This window comes from Dipteris shenzhenensis, chromosome 30 (assembly GCF_047967505.1).
Source record: "Dipteris shenzhenensis isolate YYH24624 ecotype China chromosome 30, Dip_SZ_1.0, whole genome shotgun sequence".
In the NCBI taxonomy this organism is placed as follows: domain Eukaryota; kingdom Viridiplantae; phylum Streptophyta; class Polypodiopsida; order Gleicheniales; family Dipteridaceae; genus Dipteris; species Dipteris shenzhenensis.
The window spans coordinates 15,452,763-15,470,414 of NC_141625.1; positions in this window are offsets into that span (position 1 = coordinate 15,452,763).

Sequence of the window (17,652 nt, forward strand, 5' to 3'; positions counted from 1 at the left end):
TTCCTGCGTTTTTTGCCTGGGTGTTAGAACTCAAGTTTGGAGCAACCATTTGCAGATCTGTCAGTTCCGGTGGACTCAAGAGGTTCTAAAACTTCTATGTTGCTCATCATTCGCACTCCGGTGGAGTTTACAGATAGCTCTGTTTCCAAAAACGTTTTTCAGTCCGTGTGTTGGACCCAGTGATTGAGACCACGGTTTCCAAAACCGTCTGTCCCATTGCGTTCCGGACGCCCAAAAACCCCTACCTATCAGTTCTTGTGCGATTTGGTGGAGGATTTTCAGAGTTATAGATCTCTGTGTATTCGATTTCGTCTCTCTGTTATGCATTTTTCATTCTAAGGTTTTGAAACCTTAGATTTATGCCACATGGCAGTGGATAAGTGTTGACTCCCATTTCTCACTCATCGGTTGGGATTTTGGAGTTCTGGCAGAAGAGAGATATTTGCAGATTTTCTTGCTGGTTCCGATTATGCAATGGCGCCCATGTTTTGAGGCATCTCAGGTTCTATTTTCAGTAGCGCTCATTACCGTGGGACTATGATTTCTTGAGCATACCTTATGAGATCACTCTGGTTGCAGTTTGAGCAGTGTGCGCTCATTCGTGGTGTGCATTGGGTTGCAGTGGATGATTTATAGGCCATTTGGATGCATTGCGGTCCTTATTGGATGCGCTGATAGGCCCGAATTGCCTTGTGGGATGCTATTTTTATGGACGCTTTGCACATCGATGCTATTTTATGCTGAGAGACAGCTTTGAAACATTGCAGGTGATGCACTGATAGTGCTATGCTCTCTTGGATGAGACATTATTGATGCATATGCCAGTGGACAGTGTTTATGCTTGAGTCATTTGGCACTTATTGGCATTTTCTTTTGGGCCAGATTTGCTCATATGGATGCATAGTATATGCACATGAGTCAGATGCATCTTTTGATGCTTTGAGCTTTGAGCTTTGGTGATATTTCAGTCTATTGTGGCATACACATTTGGTGCACCTGGTATTTGGTGTGATTCTCTCTTGCAGGTACTAGCATTTGGGATTTTGCTTTATTTGCATCATGGCATCCTCTTCCACGTCTGAAAAGGAGTTTTTCAGCATTAGAAAGTTTGATGGGACAAACTTTTCTTTGTGGAAAGAACAAATAAGGGATGTGCTTATTCAAAAGAAGCAGATTAAACCCTTGGCAGGGATTGAAGCTAAGCCTGCAAATATGTCTGAGGATGATTGGAATGAGTTGGATGCATTAGCAAAGTCTACTATTAGACTTCATCTTGCAGAGTCAGTTTATTTCACAGTAGTAAATGAGCAGACTACTGAAGATTTGTGGAAGAAACTGTGTGCCACTTATGAGAAGGAAACTGCCTCTAATAAAGTTTACCTCATGAAGAGGTTGTTTGAGCTGCAGATGAAGGAAGGGGTCTCCATTGCTTCTCACTTGAATGAATTCAATATTATTTTCAGCCAGCTTCAGGCTCAGAAAATGAATTTTGATGCGGAGACTAAGGCAATATTTCTCTTATGTTCATTGCCATCCTCATGGGATACCTTCCGTACAGCTGTCAGTAACTCTGCACCTGGTGGAGTACTGAAATTTGATGATGTTGTGGGTAGCTTGTTGGCCGAGGAGATTAGACGGAAGTCTATGGATGGCAACAAGCAGGATGCAGCCTTAAATGTGCAAAGGGGTAGATCATAGTTCAGGGGGAAGTCCCAAGAAAGAGGGAAGTCTCGTAGCAAATCCAGGGCACGGAACATTGAGTGTTACCATTGTGGCAAGAAGGGCCATATGAAAAAGGATTGCTACAAGCTGAAAAGAGAGCAAAAGGATAAGAAAAAGAATGCAAATTGGGGTGCAAATCAAAAGGAAGAGAGTCCAAGGGAGGACAAAGGAAAAGTGAAGATCGAGGAGATCAATGCAGTCACACATGATAGTGACAATGATGTTCTCTTCATGTCTAGTTTATCTGCAGAGTTGCTTACCACTTCAGATGATGCATATTCCCAGGATTGGATTTTGGATTCTGGTGCTTCATTCCATGTTACTCCCCATAGGGAATGGTTCTCAACTTATGATAGTGGAAAGACAGGTTGTGTGCATCTTGGAAATGACTATGCATGTGACATAGTGGGAGCAGGTGACATAAAGTTTTCTTTTGCAAATGGGTCTGCATTTGTTTTGAAACATGTGAGACATGTGCCTAAGCTGACCAAGAGTCTTATTTCAGTGGGTCAGCTAGATGATGCTGGTTTTCACACCACTTTTGGCTTTCAAAGTTGGAAAATTCAAAAGGGCTCTATGCTTTTGGCCAGGGGTGCCAAGTGTGGGACTTTGTATCCCTTACATGTATCAGGGGTATTTGATCATGTTGTTGCAATAACCGAGCAGCCAAGCACTTCTTTGTGGCATTGCAAGTTGGGGCACATGAGCCAGAATGGAATGAAACTCTTATGCCATTTGGGTTATGTACCGCATTTGAGTTTCTCTGATTTTGAATTTTGTGAGCATTGTCTCTATGGAAAGCAGACTAAATCAGCCCATAAAAGAAGGGGAAAGAAAGAGTTTGAAAAGCTTGATTTGGTGCATTCAGACATATGTGGTCCCATGCCTACACGGTCATTAGGCGGGGCTGAATACTATGTGACATTCATTGATGATGCAACTAGGAAAGTGTGGGCTTATGCTATAGCTCGGAAGAGTGATGTGTTCCAGGTATTTCAGAAATGGCTGGCCTTGGTTGAGAATCAGTCAAGTAGAACGCTTAAATGCCTACGGACTGACAATGGTGGAGAGTATCTCTCTCATGACTTTCAGCATTTCTGTGATACTCGTGGGATTAAGAGGGAGCTTACATCCCCTCGTACTCCAGAGCAAAATCCAGTTGCAGAAAAGATGAACCGTACCATTCAAGAAAGGTTGCAATGCATGCTTTCCAATGCAAGTCTTTCTTGTGGTTTTTGGGCTGAGGCAATGAAGACTGTAGTGCATGTGATCAATAGATCACCTAGTAAGAGTTTGGATGGTGGTATTCCTGAAGAGGCATGGAGTGGCAAGAAGCCCTCTTACTCTCATTTTGCGTATCTTTGGGTGTGAGGCATATGCACATGTGCCAAAAGAGCTTCGAAAGAAGCTAGATCCTAAGTCTAGGAAATGCATCTTTCTGGGTTATGGTGAAAGTGGAGAGATGGGCTATCGTCTCTGGGATCCAGAAGCAAAGAAGATCATACGCAGCCATGATGTGGTCTTCAATGAGAAGAAGATGCATAAGGCACCCATGAGGAATGTGGAAATGAGGAGAATCACTTTCCAGGATGTGAATCCACCTGCATATGTTGATAGACAGCAAGCTGTCCATGCACCAAATGTGCAAGAAATGGTGCCACCAAGTACTCCCACAGGTATACAATCAAGGGTAGATGATGGATCATCTATTGGTGGAAATGATGAGCCAAATGTGGCTGATATGCAGGTGGGACAGCAAGCTGAAATGCCATTGAGAAGATCATCTAGAGTGTCTAGACCGCCTGATAGGTTTGTTCCAGGGGTAGACTATGTGATGCTTACTGATTGCGGGGAGCCTTCTTGCTACAAAGAGGCTATGATGCGTGAGGATCAACGCAAGTGGGAGTATGCTATGCAATCAGAGATGAGTTCACTTATGAAGAATAAGACTTGGGACTTGGTTTCTTTGCCATATGGAAAGAAAGCATTGCCATGTAAATGGGTCTACAAAATGAAGGTCACAGGTGATGATGTGCCTAGGTACAAGGCCCGTTTGGTTGCTAAAGGGTTCAAGCAAGAGAAGGGTGTGGACTTTGATGAGATATTCTCTCCGGTTGTGAAGATGACCACACTTAGATGCATGCTTGGACTAGTGGCAGTAGAGGATATGGAGCTTATGCAAATGGATGTCAAGACAGCTTTCTTGCATGGGGATTTGCATGAGGACATTTACATGGTGCAGCCGGAAGGCTTTGAAGAAAAGGGCAAAGAGCATTTAGTTTGCAAGCTGAAAAAGAGTCTCTATGGTCTTAAGCAAGCACCTAGAGAATGGTATTAGAAGTTTGATGCTTTCATTCGGTCCCAGGGTTTTAGAAGGAGTGAAATTGATCACTGCCTCTACACTAAAAGGGCTAAGGATAGTAGCCTGATAATCCTGGCACTATATGTGGATGATATGCTATTGGCTAGCAAGAATACTTATGAGCTAGATGCATCAAAGGCCAAGTTGCATGAGGCCTTTGATATGAAGGATTTGGGATTTGCAGGTCATATTCTTGGTATGCGCATCACGCGTGATCGGAGTAGGAAACTCCTTTGGCTTTCACAAAAAGAGTATGTTACAAAAGTATTACAGCGTTTCAATATGGAGGGGGGGAAGGCAGTGAGTACTCCATTGCCTCCATATGTGAAACTGAGTCATACAGATAGTCCCAAATCAGATGAGGAGAGGGCCATGATGGCCAAGGTTCCTTATGCATCAGCAGTTGGGAGTCTTATGTATGCTATGATAGCTACTAGACCAGACATTGCATTTGCAGTGGGAGTTGTTAGCCGGTATATGGCTAATCCAGGAAAGAGGCATTGGGAGGCAATTAAGTGCATCATGAGGTACATGAAGGGTACCAAGGAGATGTGCATTTGCTTTGGTAAAGGAGACATGCGTGTACTTGGGTACACAGATTCAGACTATGCAGGGCATGTGGATAGTAGGAGATCCACTTCTGCTTATGTGTTCACCTTTGCAGGTGGTGCAGTGTCGTGGATGTCTCGTGCACAGAAGTGCGTGGCTTTGTCTACCACAGAGGCTGAGTATGTTGCAGCCACAGAGGGTTGCAAGGAGGCTATATGGCTTGATCGGCTAGTGGGAGATTTGGGGATTCATACAGGTGTACCGACATTGCATAGTGATTCCATGAGTGCTATTCAGCTAGCACGGAATCCGGTCTTTCATGCAAAGACCAAACACATTGAGGTCAGGTACCATTTCATCAGGGAGGTACTTGAGGACAAGCGCATAGAGCTTGTCAAGGTTCATACAGATGATAACCCTGCAGATATGCTGACGAAGAGTCTACCTAGTCAGCGGTTTGAGTATTGTCGTGTATTGATGGGCATTGGATAGTATGCTCACTAGTTATTCTCCCTTAAAGGCACATTGTCCTTTAAGTGGGAGGTTGTGGGGGTTAAAGGTCACTGTGCCTTAACCCCAGTTATGTACAATACTCAGACACATATATAAATGAATGAAAAAGAAGATTAGGGTGGTTCTGCACCCACCAAAACTTGTGTGGCTCTCTGTCTCTCTCTCTCCTTCTTCCATTCTTGCTTCCGTTGAGAGCACTCTCAAACCCATGGGTTGGTTTAATAAAATTGCATATAAGACTACTAAAGCTACTAGCAAAACAAAAGAATTTCAACCACTACAGTGGTTTAGGACAGCAGTCACAATCTCAACCACCGGGCTGCAGTCACAATTTCAACCACCAGGTTGGTTTAGGACACGGTCACAATTTCAACCATCAGCCTAGTTTAGGACAATCACAATTTCGACTACCGAGCCGATTTAGCATGACAATCACAACCACATATTAGACCATAACAAGTATATTTCTTTTTATTTCTAAATTTCACAATTAGAAATTTAAAACAACATATTGCTTTTCATTTCTGAATCTCACAATTAGACAATACCAGTATTAAATCTCTTAATTAAGTTGAAGGCAAGCTAGGCATAAGTAATGTACATGGGGAAGTTTTGGTGAAAATTGTTGTTACATAAGAGTAGATTGCAAATTATTTTTTCCAAAACATTCTTTACAATAAATTAAAGTCCCACCTCATGCCTTAGATAATTTCTAGATATTTTTCAATATTTTGAAGCATTCAAGCTAAATAATTTAAAGTTTTCCCAAAAATTTTCAAATAATTTTCCACCTAAATATTTTTAAATATTAAAGTTTTTAAAAACTTTAGGAAATTTTTTAAATATGTAGTAAAGTTTATTAGATAAATTTTAATATTTTAACATAATCAAGCTCTCTCTCTCTCTCTCTCTCTCTCTCTCTCTCTCTCTCTCTCACACACACACACACACACACACACACACACACACTACTAATAAATTAAAGTCTCACCTCATGGCTTAGATAAAATTTAGATCAATTTCACTATTTTGAGATATTCAAGATGAGTAATTTATCGCTGTCATCTCAAAATATTTTGCTTTTTAAAAACTTTATTAAATATTTCAATATTAAATAAAATTTATTAGACAATTTTAAAACCCTCCCTTCCTCCCTCCCTCCCTCCTTCCCTCTTTGTCTCCCTCTCTCTCTCTGTCTCTCTCCCTCCCTCTCTCTCTCTCTCTCTCTCTCTCTCTCTCTCTCTCTCTCTCTCTCTCTCTCTCTCTCTGAGTTTGTGTGTGTGTGTGTGTATATCTCTCACTCTCATATTAATTTCCAAAATAAAGTTTAAGGCGATTCCATTATACCGTGAAATGCCTAAAACACTCAAATGACACCATTTGTAGAAGTGTGCGCACATAATCGTGAGGAATATAATTACAAATGGAACTTCATTGGCTTTCTCAAAAGGTGAGATATGCATACCACAATTTAGGGCCAAGGTCATCGGCCATCTTAATAGGGGAAGAAAATGAGATACTTTAATAGAAATAATGGGAAAAAAAAAAGAGGAGGCACCTTAACAGAAAAATTCAAAGATCCACCTCCAAGAGTTTTAGTGTACCATTTGCATTCAAAAGGAGGGGTATTCTAATCCCACTTTTGGAAAAAATTTAACAAGATTACAATAACAGGAGGGGTTTTTTAATTCAAATTTAGGAAAATTTTGTTAGTTCATAAGTAAAGAGGGGTGGTTTTATTGAGGGAAAAAATTTAGTTAAGGTGTTTTTTTAATACCCCTTAAACGCACGTGATACCTAGGATTTATTAGTAGTGCACCCCTTGAGGATTTGCCTTAGTTTGGATACACCTTCTGATGCTCGTCTATCTATTCCGATTAATATATTTTGTCCTACCTGAGATCTCTCCTACCTCCATGTTTCAATATGCACAAAGAACTTTAAAAAGAATCTTCTATCATTTGTAATGATACTCGATGAAACAAAAATACACCAATGAAACCACAACACACAAACTAGGGGGAGGGGGAAAATGAAGTATTGATGATTTGAGGGAGGCTTACCATCCAAAAAAGAACAAAGGATTCGGCTTTTTATAGATGGCAATTCGCCACCGAATGGAATCACAATTGTTAGGAGGTGCCACTGATCACTACGGAGTGCATTTGTAAGGAGGGGGAGGCGGTTTTTAGGAGCAGCAGGTGGGCTTGAGGTTGCTTGATTCTCAGAAGGAGTCTGTGGGACAATGATGTAAGAAAACAATACAACGTCTATGCTCAACAGATAACAGGATCTCGTACGCAAGAGAGAAAATAGATACTATGGAGAATCAAAAATTTGATTATTGTAGAACTGATACAATAGATGGCGCTGCCTCCCAGCCATGCACTCCTGTAAAAGAAGCTTCGATGGCAAGCTGGAAACAGTAGAGGATGGAGGCTAGATGCTAAGGAATCAGGGTTGTTGTAGCTAGTCATGAAATGGGCTTCACGGGCTCACTCTTATATAGCCACCAGTTGTAGTCGGTTAGACCCAATTTGGTGACCGACCTAGTCCACCCAAACCGGCGGACTGGGGGTCGGTCCTGAAATAGGCCATCGACCACACGATAGAACTGATGGGCAAAATAGAGCCATCCGGGATCATCTGGGGCTCTAAACAAGCCCCGCAACCCGAGAGTGGGCTACCTCGGGAAATGCTCCATCTACCCTCAGTGCGATCAGTCATGGATGCCTTCCTGCACTTGCATGTAGCCTAGTTGGCAGTGTGCCAACTCTATCTAAAGCCGTCCAGCCATTAGGCGACACATGGCCCCCATCTGGTGTCCAAACCAGGACCTACCGGATAACTGAGCTACTCAAATGCCTTCTCCTCATATGGGGGGCTTACAAGTAGAGTTAGCTAGTTTCTGCATAGTTACACGAGAGTGGAGCATTGATATCTAACACCCCCCCTCAATGTCCACCCGCAAGTGAACTTACTTTTTCTGCCCAATGTCAAGTCAATGAAGATGCCTCTCAAGCAAGTCTCTTCCAAGAGCCTTCGTGAAGATGTCCGCAGCATTCTCCTGTAGTCGGACAGTACACCAAGTCAACCTCTCCATCCATGATGAGCTCACATACAAAGTGATATTGAATCTCAATGTGTTTTGTACGAGCGTGGAACACAGGGTTCTTTGCAATCGCCATGCAACTTTGATTGTCACATGATAACTGCGTAGGCTTGTTCTGCACTGCATCCATCTCCCTTAAAATCGTCCTCAACCATATTGCCTCGCAAGAAGCAAAGCAAGCTGATTTGTACTAAGCCTCGGTAGAAGAAAGAGCAACTGTGGGTTGCTTCTTGCTGACCCATGACACAGCTCCAGATCCAAGTGAGAAACAGTAACCTGTCACTGATCTCCTACTGTCCACATCTCTTGTCCAATCCGAGTCACAGAATCCGATCAAGATGTTGCCCTTGGTATAGGTGATGCCATAATCAAGTGTGCCTTTAATGTATTTCAGCACCTGCACCCCTGCCCTCCAATGGTTCTCCTCGGGCTTATTGGAAAACCTACTTAGTACACCAGTCGCAAAGCTGATGTCCGGCCCCATGTTGCACAAGTAAATCAAACTACCCACAAGTCTTATGTACTTTTCTTCATCCACCAGTGGTGATGAATCCTCGTTTGAGAGCTTCACGTCAACCTCTATAGGGGTACCAACTGTCTTGCACTCAGCCATGCCAAATGCCTTCGGTATCTCTCCAGCATACTTCACCTGTGAAATGAAGATCCGTTTTGGCTCTTGCCAAACTTCAATCCCCAAACATAAATGCATCAGTCCGAGGCCCGTCATTTCAAACTCTCTTCCTAGCAAATGCTTTGTCTGCGAGATCTTCTCTTCATGGTTCCCTATTATGACAAGGTTGTCCACATAAAGGACCACGATCATGCACTTGCCTCCTTCTCTGAAGATATAAAAATTTGCATCAGATGGGCTCCTCCTGAACCCGTTTTGTAGAAAGTAGGCACCAATCCACTGGTACCACGCTCGTGGGGCCTATTTTAGCTCGTAAAGTGCCTTCTTCAGTACAGACTTTACCTTCTGAACTAGGGATCTCAAAACCTGGTGGTTGTTCCACGTATACCTCCTCCTTGAGATCTCCATTCAGAAAGGCAGACTTTACATCCATCTAAAACACGGGCCAACTTCCTTGGGCAGATAAATCCAAAACACTATGAATTGTGGTTAGTCGAGCTATGGGAGCAAAAGTATCCTGATAATCAAAACCATGTACCTATGGAATCCTTTTGCCACGAGCCACCTTGTACTTATCCAACGTGCCGTCGGACTTGTACTTGGTCTTGTACACCCACTTGGTGCCGATTATCTTACATTTTGGTGGTCGATCCACAAGGTCCCAAGTGTTGTTCTTCATTATGGATCCATACTCCGATTGCATAGCCTCCGTCCACCTATCATCACCCTGTGCCTCTTCAAGACAATTGGGTTCTTCAGCACGGATCACTTCTGTCATCAAAGAATAGTTGACCAAGTGTTCCTGTGCCCTTCTTTTCTCCTCTAATCTCTTGGACCGGCGGTGTTCGGATGGTTCCTCCTCAATGGCTGGAGGTTCTTTGCCATCCAAAAGCTGCTTTACCCACTTCGGGAATGGTCGTTGCCGTTGTGGTTCTATAGGCTCTTCTTCATCTTCTTTATCTTGAATCCTCCTAAGCACCATTGGGGGAGTTCGGTCTGCTATTGGTGGTGGTACTGGATGGATATCCTGGTCCTGGTTGTTTTGGAAGGAAGCATCCTCCTCCAATTGATGCGGCTGTTCTGAGAAGACCACATCGCGACTTACTATTACCTTCTTGGTAATAGGGTTATAGAGATGGTAACCCTTCGCCTCTTCATTGTAGCCCAAGAAAATACACTTCCGGCTCTTCGGTTCCCATTTGGTCCTGTTAGCATCAGGGACATGCACAAAACAATCACATCCAAAAACTCTGAAATGTGCAGCTGAAGGTTTCTTACCAGAAAAGGCCTACAGTGGAGTCATCCCATTCACAGCCTTCGTGTAGCTACGATTTAGAATGTAAACTGCCATGTTACATGCTTTAGCCCAGAAAGTCTTTGGGAAATCTTTCTCTTTCATCATACTCCTACCCATATCGCAGATGACGTGCATCTTGCATTCTACTACTCCATTTTGCTCTGATGTATGTGAGGGGGTTTCTGCCTCTTGATCCTGTGACTTTTGCAGTAACTTTCGGATTCAGTTGATGTGAATTCTCCACCTCTATCTGAGCTCAACTTCTTCACCTTCCTCCCCGATTCTTTCTCGACCATTACATGCCAATCCTTAAACTTACTAAAAGCCTCATCTTTAGTCTTTAGGAAGTATATCCATATCCATCTACTGAGGTCGTCGATGGAACCACCCAAAGCTTCCGTCTCCATCTTTTCGCAGAGGTCCGTGTGAACGAGCTCTAGAGGAGCCTTTGCCCTACTGGCCTCTTTAGGAAAGGGCTACCGATGCTGCTTGCCCCCATCATGCAAGCTTCACATACATCGGGTAGATCTGTAATTTCTGGTAGGTCTGCAATCATTTCACTTTTGTGCATCTCCTTCAAAGAACTAAGGTTTAGATGACCAAACCTCTTATGCCATAGCTTAGTGTTCTTCACATCGGCTCGAGCACTGAAAGCTGAGAGTTCGTAGATGTTGTTGCACTGTGTACCTTTACCAATGACCTTCCCTTGAAGATCCAGAATCTATGCACCATTCTTATAGAATTGAAATTTGAGGTCCCGATCCATGATCGCAGAAATGGACAACAAGTTCCTCTTGATATCTGGCACATAAAGAACATCGGAAACCTGTTTTACAACTCCATCTGACTTGAGTGCAATCATACCTTTTCCTTTTGCTGGACATTTTGCATCATTCTCGACTGCTACCAGGATGTCATTCCCTACCGGCTGTAGAGAGGTATACCAATCCTTCCGACTGGTCATGTGGCACGATCCACCACTGTCAATGATCCAAGGTTCATCCGCATGTACATGAACTACCTCCATGCAAATCTCCTCAATTGCTATGAACAGCTCTACTGGTATTGCCTGCGCGCTATTGTTGGACTCTTTCTTTACTCCGTTCTTCTCATCTGCAATCTTCTTTCGGCACTCATTCTGCTTGTGCCCTGCCTTGTTGCAATAGAAGCACTTGATCTTCTTCTTTCTCTTTTTATCATCAAAAGAAGATGGGTTACCAGAGTCCTCACCCTTACCTTTCTTTGATCCGGTCCAGAAAGCCAAATCTTCTTCAATCCTCATCTTTTGATGCATCTCCTCCTCCAGAAGCATCGCGCTAAAATCCTCAAAGTTGAGGGGTGGATTTCTATTCTACGTATTCAGCGTTGTAACAAGACCATCGTACTTTGGGGGGAGAATCTGTATGCACCTTCGTGCTAGATTCTCGCTGGTGATGGTGATGCCAATCGCAGTCATCTGATCGTGCAGATTCTTCACCCTGGTGATGAACTTCTCTGCCGCTTCATAGATTTAGACAATTTCTCATTCGTGAGTTTTGTCTCCAAATTTTGAATCCGTGTCTGATTCGTGGTCTCGTACTGATTTTTCAAGACCGTCCATGCCTCCTCTGCTGTGGTGACATGTTGAATTAACGCCATTATGGAATCACTTACACTACAGACAATAGAACACAACGCATCTGCATTTCTTGTTGTCCACGCAAGAATCTCATCTACAGTTGGTACTATTTGTTGTCCTGCATTGGCTGGATCCGGCAACCGGCCTCACATCCACCCCAGTAGTAGTATCCCAAAGCTCGTATGCACTTAGGATGGTCTTCATCTTGAACTTCCAGAGTGGATAGTTAGAGCCATCCAACTTTCTACTGTCGCCGAATGGTGGGATTCACAGTCTTGCAGGCTGGGCCATCTCTCACAATCTACTCGCAAACAGAAACACACTACCAAATCTTCTTGCTAGAGTCCAAGCTCTGATACCATGTAAGAAAACAATACAACATCTGTGCTCAATAGATAGCAGGATCTCGTACGCAAGAGAGAAAATAGATAATATGGAGAATAAAAAATTTGATTACTGTAGAACTGATACAATAGATGGCGCTGCCTCCCAGCCGTGCTCTCCTGTCAAACAAGCTTCGATGGTGAGCTGGAAACAGTAGAGGACGGAGGCTGGATGCTAAGGAATTAGGGTTGCTGTAGCCAATGATGAAATGGGCTTCATGGGCTCGCTCTTATATAGCCACCAGTTGTAGTCCATTAGACCCAATTTGGTGACCGACCCAGTCTGCCCAAACCGGCCGACTGGGGGTCGGTCTCAAAATAGGCCACCAACCACACGATAGAACCGGTGGGCAAAATAGAGCCATCCGAGATCATATGGGGCTCCAAACGGGCCCCGCAACCTGAGAGTGGGTTGCCTCGGGAAATGCTCTATCTACCATTAGTGCGGTCAGTCATGGGATGCCTTCATGCACTTACATGTAGCCTAGTTGGTGGTGTGCCAACTCTATCTGAAGCTGTCCAACCATCAGGCCACACATGGCCCCCATCTGGTGTTTAAACCAGGACCTACCAGATAACCGAGCTACTCAAATGCCTTCTCCTCATATGGGGGCCTTACAAGTAGAGTTAGCTAGTTCCCACCGCATAGTTACACAAGAGTGGAGCATTGATATCTAACAAATGAGAGGTCACTCGGGTGGGCTATGAGAGGTAGCTCGATTGTTAGGAGAAGGGAGAACTCAGAGAATGAGGTCAAAGTTGCCGCATGGGTTGTCTGAGGTCACCCGCTGTGTGTGAGAGCTTGAGTCTAGATATGTGTATGATGGTGAAGGAGCGTGCCAAGGACTTGGGAGGTTGAGCTATGCATGGGAGACTGGAGAGTGGTGAGCATGGAGCTTTACGTCAAAGCGAAGGAGTGTGAGCGTGGGGGGAGGTGAAGGAGATGCTCTCCCTCATCCCCTCCCTCATCGTTTCAAATCGAGGAAAATTTCAATGCTCCACTCCCTTATTGCCCCCACTGCCTAAGCATGTGACACGTGGTCACTCTCAACGGCATGACACATTGTGCTTGGAGGATCTCCCTTGGTTGACACTTGGCAACCTCTTGTGCCTCCAAATGCATCCAAGGATATGAAAAATGCATCAAATGTTAAGTCTATTATAGCTCTAATTTTTCTAAACTAATCTTGTGTGGGTAGTAGACTATATTAAAGCTAATCCCACAAAGAAGCTTGGCCATAGGATTGAGAAGCCATTGGATGGTGTGTAATCAAAACCGAATCTCCTTCATTGGCTGCTATAAATCCTTATGCAAGGGCACACACATGGTGCCATTCCCTAGCCATTAGATCTTTCTAAGATTGAATGACTTAAACCAATGTGTTTAATCCATGTCCATTGCCGTGCATGAGGATGCCACTTGTTTGTAGTGCATTAAGTACATTGGCACATCTTTTTATGTAGTTCACCATATCCATGTATGATCCATTGTTAGACACCTACCTCTTACCAGGTAATTCAACTTACTTGGCATGGAACCATTTTTTGGCACCAATGTGGAGAAAGAAATAATCCTCCATGTTTTTCATGCTCAAGCTGATCATTGGCTTGGAAACGAATTTGCATTTAAGGCTTGAGTGGTCACTATGTATACACCCTATATACAGGTTGCATTCAAGTTCTATTTGTAGAACCCCTCATCTATAATTTTTTCATTAATAAATTTCACCCTTTATCTATTCAAACTATAACTTTTTGCCTAAAATACATTTTAAGGCACCCTTGTGTACTGAAAATGTGAGAAAAAATGAAACTAAATATGTTCTTTTGTTGAATTTGAAAGAAAATAATACGTCTGTGCTCAACAGATAATAGGATCTCATATGCAAGAGAGAAAACATGAGAGTATGGAGAATCAAAAATTTGATTACTGTAAAACTGATACAATAGATGGCGCTACCTCCTAACCGTGCGTTCCTGTGTGAGAAGCTTCGATGGCATGCTAGAAACAGTAGAGGACGAAGGCTGGATGTAAGGAATCAGGGTTACTGTAGCCAGTGATAAATATGGGCTTCATGGGCTTGCTCTTATATAGCCACCAGTCATAGTCGGTTAAACCCAATTGGGAGACTGACCCAGTCCGCCCAAAACATCCGACTGGGGGTCGGTCTCAAAATAGGCCACGAACCACATGATAGAACCATGGCACAAAATAGAGCAACTAATCTATGGTGTCTGCTCGGCCCAGAGCCATCCGGGATCATCTGGGACTCCAAACAGGCCCCACAACCCAAGAGTGGACTGCCCCGAGAAATGCTCTGTCTACCCTTAGTGCGGTTAGTCATGGGATGCCTTCCCGCACTTGCATGTAGCCTAGTTGGCAGTGTGCCAACTCTATTTGAAGCCATCCAACCATCAAGCCACACATCGCCCCCAACTGGTGTCCAAACCAAGACCTACCAGATAACCGAGCTACTCAAATGCCTTCTCCTCATATGGGGGGCTTACAAGTAGAGTTAGCTGGTTCACGCATAGTTACATAAGAGTGGAGCATTGATATCTAATAGCCCCCCTCAATGTCCACCTGCAAGTGAACTTACTTTTTCAGCCCAATGCCAAGTTAATGAAGATACCTCTCCAACAAGTCTCTTCCAAGAGCCTTCGTGAAGATGTGCACAGCATTCTCTATAGTCGGACAGTAAGTCGGACAGTACACCAGCAAGTCGACCTCTCCATCCATGATGAGCTCGCGTACAAAGTGATATTGAATCTCAATGTGTTTTGTGCGAGCGTGGAACACAGGGTTCTTTGCAATTGCCATGCAACTCTAATTGTCACATGATAACTGGTAGGCTTGTTCTGCACTGCACCCATGTCCCCTAAAATCCTCCTCAACCATACTGCCTCACAAGAAGCAAAACATGCTGATTTGTACTCAGCCTCGGTAGAAGAAAGAGCAACTATGGTTTGCTTCTTGCTGACCCATGACACAGCTCCAGATCCAAGTGAGAAACAGTAACCTGTCACTGATCTCTTGTTATCCACATCTCCTGCCCAATCTGAGTCACAAAATCTAGTCAAGGTGTTGCCCTTGGTATAGGTGATGCCATAATCAAGTGTGCCTTTGATGTATTTGAGCACCTGCATCCCTGCCCTCCAATGGTCCTCTCGAGGCTTATTGGAAAACTTGCTAAATACACCAATCGCAAAACTGATGTCCAGTCACGTGTTGCACAAGTAAATCAAACTGCCCACAAGCCTTCTGTACTTCGCTTCGTCCACCATGGAGGTTGACGTCAACCTCCATAGGGGTGCCAAGTGTCTTGCACTCAGCCATGCCAAATGCCTTTAGTATTTCTCCAGCATACTTCAGCTGTGAAATAAAAATCTGTTTTGGCTCTTGCCAAACTTCAATCCCCAAACAGAAATGCATCAGTGTCATTTCAAACTCTCTTCCTAGCAATTGCTTTGTCTGCGAGATCTTTTCTTCATGGTTCCCTGTTATGACAAGGTCGTCCACATAAAGGACCACGATCATACACCTACCTCCTTCTCTGTAGATATACAAATTTGCATCAGATGGGCTCCTCCTGAACCCGTTTTGTAGAAAGTAGGCATCAATCCACTGGTACCACGCTCATGGGGCCTATTTCAGCCCGTAAAGTGCCTTCTTCAGTTTATAGACTTTACCTTCTGAACCAGGGATCACAAGACCTGGTGGTTGTTCCACGTATACCTCCTCCTTAAGATCTCCATTCAGAAAGGTGGATTTTACATCCATCTGAAACACAGGCCAACTTTACTATGCTGCTAAAGCCAAAACACTGCAAATTGTGGTTAGTCGAGCTGTGGGAGCAAAAGTATCCTGATAATCAAAACCATGTACCTGTGCGAATCCTTTTTCCACGAGCCAAGCCTTGTACTTATCCAATGTGCCGTCAGACTTGTACTTGGTCTTGTACACCCACTTGGTGCCGATTATCTTGCATTTTGGTGGTCGATCCACAAGGTCCCAAGTGTTGTTCTTCATTATGGAGCCATACTCCAACTGGGGTGTGTCTTTTCTCTATGCTTTTGGTTCGAGCAAATTGTTTTAATCATGGTGAATATTATCGTTAGATATTATACAATGTTGTTGCATAATTGTATACCCCTTTAGTCACAAAATCACCCCACAAACATGCCCATTATAGACCCCTTTTTTCGATGAAAAGGGGTTTTTGGGCTATCATTTTTCACATAAAGCAGCCCAAAAACCCCTTTCTTTAATGAAAGGGGTTTTTGGACCTCTTTTTCACATGAAAGCAGTCCAAAAACCCCTTTCTTCAACAAAAGGGGATTTTGGGTTGCTCGTTTTAGAAGGAAGTAGCCCAAAAAATCCTTTCATTGAAGAAAGGGGTCTCCCAAACCCCTTCCTTCAATGAAAGAGGTTTTGGACTGCTTTCATGGTGAAAAGGATTGGGAGACCCCTTTCTTCCAATGAAAGGGGGTTTTGGGCTACTTTCATGTGAAAAAGAGTAGACCAAAAGCCCCTTTCATTGAAGAAAGGGGTATTTTGGCCTCTTTTTTTCACATGGCCCATGTGAAAAAAAGAGGCCCAAATACCGCTTTCTTCAACCAAAGGGGTTTTTGGGCTGCGTTCTTCTAAAAAAGAGCAGCCCAAAAACCCCTTGCATTGAACAAAGGGGGTTTTGGACCTGCTTTCATGTGAAAAAGAGAAAGGTTTCTTCTAAAAAAGAGTAGCCCAAAAACCCGTTTTGTTGACAAAAGGGGTTTTTGGACTGCTTTCATGTGGAAAAGGACAGCCCAAAAACCCCTTTGGTCGAAGAAAGTGGTCTTTGAACCTCTTTTTTTCAAATGGGCCATGTGGAAAAGAGAGGCCCAAAGGGCCTTTCTTCAATGAAAGGGGTCTTGGGGTTTCTTTCATGTGAAAAAGAGCAGCCCAAAAACCCCTTTTGTCGAAGAAAGGGGTCTTTGGTGGCACGTAAAAAAAAGAGGCCCAAATACCCCTTTCTTCAATGAAAAGGGTTTTTGGGCTTTTTTTTTCACATGGTCCATGAAAACAATAGCCCCAAAAAGCCCTTTCTTTGAAGAAAGAAGTCTTTGGGACTCTTTTTTTTAATTCCCCAATATGGGCAATGTAAATGAAAGAGGCCCAAAGAAGGCTTTTATTCACAAAAGGGTTTCCTATGTATGGCTTCATTTCATGAGCTTTCAATTTGCTCAGGTGCTCGGATGGTTTTGCTCAGAATATAGAAACCCCCTCCAACTACATAGCCTGCATCCACCTATCATCACCCTGTGCTTCTTCAAGACACTTGGGTTCTTCAGCATGGATCACCTCTCTCATCAAAGCGTAGTTGACCAAGTGTTCCTGCACCCTTCTTTGCTCCTCTAATCTCTTGGACTGGCAGTGTTTGAATGGTTCCTCCTCAATGGATGGAGGTTCTCTACCATCCAAAAGC